The sequence below is a fragment of the Vicugna pacos genome, chromosome X, assembly GCF_048564905.1.
Source record: "Vicugna pacos chromosome X, VicPac4, whole genome shotgun sequence".
Lineage (NCBI taxonomy): Eukaryota > Metazoa > Chordata > Mammalia > Artiodactyla > Camelidae > Vicugna > Vicugna pacos.
Window position 1 is genome coordinate 74,592,723 of NC_133023.1, and position 5,391 is coordinate 74,598,113.

General features: G+C 32.7%; 1 pseudogene; it reads left to right on the forward strand.

The window, feature by feature from the left end:
* The first annotated feature begins 500 nt into the window (after positions 1–500).
* Positions 501–755, forward strand: LOC102529050 (ATP synthase subunit f, mitochondrial pseudogene; annotated as a pseudogene).
* The last annotated feature ends 4,636 nt before the right edge of the window (positions 756–5,391 follow it).

The following is a 5,391-nucleotide window of genomic DNA, read 5'->3' on the forward strand; positions in this document are numbered from 1 at the left end:
AGTGAAGTGATTATAATAATATCAGACAAAAGAGAGTTCAAGAAAAGAGGGGTTATTGGCCCAAATAAGGGACATTTATCTTGATTGAATGTAGTAACCGCTCTTAGTGAGAGAACAACTAAATAAGAAGTTAGTGACCACCAATATTTGGTAGAAACACTATCAAGTAACTTGGTCCTATTGACATTTTATAGCACTTCACTCAACAACTGCAGAAAATTCATTCTTTTCATCTGCACGTGGAAACTTAAGCAAGATAGACCATATGCTGAGCCTTAAAATAACTCTCAATAAATATCAAAATATTTAAATATTACAGATAATTTTCTCTAAGCACAATAGAAATAAATTGTAAATCAGTAACAAAAAAGTATCTAGAGACATCCTCAAATGATTCAAAATTAAACAACTTACTTGTCAATGACCCTTGAGTCAAAGAAGAAGTTACAAGGGAGTTATAAATTAAATCCACCTGGGCAGTGGACCCCAAGACACCCAACATGGTGTCAGTGATACCAGTGAAGGAGAAGAAACTCAGGGATGTCAAAATAGGGGAGCTACCAAGCTGGACATTGATGTGGGATTTCATCCCTAAAGGCATTGATGGAGCATATCAAAGAGGTTATTACAAGTGTATCAATGCAAAGAAAGGGAACATCGCTGAGGTTTTTATGGTGCTAGCAACTTATGTGCTTTTCAACTACTGCCTTTCTGAGAAGGAACTCAAACGTGAGTGTTTATGCAGGTACCACTGAAGAAGGCCCAGTGTGGAGTGTGACTCTGCATTCCTGACCATGACCTTTTTTGCCTGGCATTCCTCCTTGAGGAACACAATCATGTAAATCTTTTCATATCCTAATTGAGAATTCATGTTCAATAAAAGATGACTGGTACATGTAAAAAAAAAAAGAAAATAAATCTACCTGGATGATAATGAAAACACAACATAGCAAAATGTGTGGGAAGTAGCTAAAGCAATGCTTAGAAGGAAATGTATACTTTTGAATTAATAAAAGCAAGTCTTCTTTATATAAAAGAAGCAGGGCTCAAAATTATTGATCTTAATTTTTACCATATGAAGCTAAAAAAAGAAGAGAAAATTAAACCCAAAGCAGAAGAAAGAAAATAATAAAGATAAGAGCAAAAAATCAATAAACTAGAAAACGCAAACAATAGAAAAATTTACAAAAAAAGCTGGTTCTTTGAAAAGTCTGATAAAATAGATAAACTCTGTCATAGATCCATGAATAAATAAAAGGTCAAATACAAATTACAAATATCAAGAATGAAAATAGGGATATTATTACAGACCCTACACACGTTAAAATGATACCTAAAGAATATTGTGAATAACCTTAATGATAACAAAACTGACAAGTTGGATGATATGGATTAATTCCTTGGATGACTGAAATTGCCAAAACTCACATGAAAAGATATAGAAAGTTATAATGACTACATTTATAAGAGAAATTGAATGTATAACAAAAGTACTTCTCTTCAAAGAAAATTTCCAGATCATGAGTTCTTGTTGATGATTTCTGTCAAACATTTAAGAAGGAAATAACATTAATCTTATAAAACTCTTTTAGAAGATGAAGAAGGGGAAAATCTTTCTTAATTTGTTTTATGAGGCCAGGATAAGCTAGTTATCAAAATCTGACAAAGGCATTACATGAATAGAAAATAACAAACTAAAGTTCTTCATGAATATAAACCAAAAATAAATCCTGAACATGATACTAGGAAATTAAATACAGCAATAAATGATAGACAGATAGATAGATACGAAGATAATACAGGCGCACCTCATTTTGTTGTACTTCTTTGTTGTGCTTCATAGATATTGCGTTTTTTCTTTAACAAACTGAAGATTTTTGGCAATCCTGTGTTTCCAACAGCAGTAGCTCATTTCATGTCTCTGTGTCACACTTTGATAATTCGCAAAATATTTCAAATATTTTCATTATTATTATATTTGTTATTACAATCTGTGATCAGTGATCTTTGATTTTACACTACTATGACTCTCTGAAGGTTCAGATAATGATCAGCATTTTTAAGCAATAAAATATTTTAAATTAAGGTATGTACATTGTTTTAGACATAATGCTATTGCAGACTTAGTAACCTACAGTATAGTGTAAACATAATTTTACGTGCACTAGGAAGTCAACAAATTCATGTGACTTGTTTTTTTGTGATATTCACTTTATTGTAGTGGTGTGGAACTGAACCTGCAATATTGCTGAGGTATTCCTGTACATGATGAGTGAGTGGGGTTTATTCCAGTAATGCAAGATTGGTTTAGCATTCAAAATCAATCAATGTAACTCATCACTTTAAGTGAATAAAGAAGAAAAATTATAAAATCATTTCAAAATATGCAGAAGAATCATTTGACAAGTTCTCATATTTCTTCATGATTTAAAAACAAGATATCCTCAATAATTAGGGAGGAAACTTGCTCAATCCAGTAAAAGGGATCTACAAAAGCCTATTGCAAACATTACTCTTAATGATGAACTATTGGATGCTATTTCCCTAAGAGTAGAAATTAGACAAAATGTCTTCTATCAGCATTTATCTTCAGCATTGTACTGGATGTCCTAGTCAGTTTAGTAAGTCAACAGAAAGAAACAAAAAAACACAAAAGTTGGAAAGGAAAAATTAAGACCTTTTAATTATAGAAGGCATGATTATATATTTAGAAAATCCTAAGGAATGTACAAATTAACTACTAGAAATAAAAAGTAAATTGATCACGTTCTCAGATTACAAGGCCAAGATAAATTTTAAAAATAATTGTGTTTCAGTGTATCAGCAGCATGCAATTGGAAATGAATTTTTAAAAAATTACAGTAACATCAAAAACATAAAATATTTAGGAACAAATTGAACAAGAGATGTGCAAGATATCTATGCTGAAAAGCTCAAAATATAGTAAGGTAAATGTAAACATTTCTAAACAAATAGAGAAAAAACTTTTGGGTTCTGGTCTAAAACATAAAGAGTTTAGAAGTCATCACAACAAAGAAAAAGCTGAACAAACTGAAAATCAACAACTGTTCTTAGGTCCAAAAGAGAACTGAGGTCACAGGCTGCCAACCTGAAAATTGTAAAGATAGTCAAACACAGAGACTCATAGCTTAACAGGAGCAGAACTGGATCTGCTGGAGCCAGTACTGGTAGGAACACTTGGACTGTGATTGACAAATTGCTGGAGGCTCAGTGTGGATGAGTTTGAGAGTTAAAAAAATGGGTGGCCCAGTCTTAGGGATGCCCTTACATTTTTTAAAGTTCTATCCAGGAGCCCTACTAGGTTTGCAGGGTGAAGATGGGAGCAAAATTCCTTTATTCTTCTGGCACAGGGAGAGGTGGGGGCGGAATAGCCATTTTGAAAAGCACCCAGAATATTCTGCTTTCCCTAACAAAAGCCTGTTCTTAAAGAAAACTTTTGACAGAACCTAAGTAACTCAAGTTTTATGAGCATGTAACTGACCTGACAGAAGGGGAAATATCCAACTCCAGCCACCTCCAGTCTTCCAGTCTCACCTAAGGAGCAAAAACAAGCTGAAAAGCACTTATGAAGGTCACAGCCCAGGAACACAGGCTCACTAAAAGATTAAGTCATAATCCTAGACTTTGTGCTTCCCTCCCCCTACCCCTCATCTTACTACCACATCAATTGGACTCCTGACTCCTGTATAGTAACAGAAGATTACAGCTAAAAGAACACTAAGTCTCAGACTTTATTTAAATAGGAGTCTCTAGAGCAACCCAAAGACAACGGGGGAGAAAAAAACCAGGACACTATCAGAAATTTTAACCTCTAACACTTACAGCAAACAGTGAACATAGCCTAACTCCTAGCCGAATAAACATAAATCTCACATTAAGACCTAGTTACCTCAATTCCTAGTATACAACACATCATGTCTATCAACAAAAAATAAGGCATGCTGAAATGCAAAAATCACAGTCTGAAGACACAAAGCATGCATTAGAATCAGTCACAGATATGGCAGAGATTTTGGAATTATCAGAACAGGAATTAAAATAACTATGATTAGTATACTTACAGCTTTAGTGGAAAAAGTGAACAATGGACAAGAATAGGTGGGTAACATAAGCACAGAGATGGAAAATCAAGGAAAGGATCAAAGGAAATGCTAGAAATAAAAAACACTATAACAAAAATGAAGAATGTCTCTGATGGACTCATCAGTAGACTGGACAAGGTCAAGGAAAAAAATATCAGTATGCCTGAAGATATGTCAATAGATATTTCACAAACTGAAAAGTCAAAAGAAAAAAAGACAAAAGAAAGGAGAGAAACAGATTATCCAAGAACAAATTACAAAGGTGTAACATACATATAGTGGGAGCACCAAAAAGAGAAGAAAGAGAGAAAGAAAAGAAGAAATATTTGAAGTAATAATGGCTGAGAATTTTTCAAAATTAATGATAGGTCCAAATAAATTGAGATAGATACATAACATATTCAAAGATTGGGAGGCTCAACATTATTAGTATGTCAACAATCTCTAACTTGATCTAATGACTCAATGCAACTCCAGTAAAAATTACATTTTAATAGAAATTAACACATAGATTTTAAATTTATGGAAATAAAAAGAGCTATAAGAACCAAAACAATTTTAAAAATAAAAAGGAAGTTGGTGTATAGACTCTTTTAGACAGTGTTAAATTGGCTTCTATAAAGCTATAGTCATCAAGAGAGTGTAGCATTGGCATAAGGCTAGATAAGCTGTTCAACGGACCTGAATAGAAAGACCAGAATAAACACAAATGTATATATATGGTCATTTGAACTTTGAAAATATTTTCAAGGCAATTCAATGAGGAAAAAATTTCCTTTCAATGAACTGTGCTGCAACAATTGGATAAACACATGAAAAACAACCAACCTTGAACCCTACCTCACAATATACACACAAATTAATTGGAGATGATTAGAGATGTAAACATTAAAGCTAAAACTACAAAGCTTCTAAATGAAAACACTGGAGACTATCTTTACAATTTTGAGATGGGCAATGATTTCTTAAGAGAGGATATAAAAGCAATAATCATAAAATAAAAAAATTCACAAGTTGAATGTATAAAAGAAACTTATAAAAATGAAAATATCATCTAGAGAGCAGGGGAAATGTTAGCAATGCCTATAGCTGACAAAGGATTCATATGCAGAATATATAATGAATGCTTATAAGTCACCAATAAAAGAATACAACCCAATCAAATGTCAAAGGAGTTGAGTAATTACTTTACAAAATAAGATATTTAAAGGCCAGTAAGCACACAGAAATGTACATAACATTATTAGTCAACATGGAATCACAAATTAAAAGCACCTAAAATTTCAAA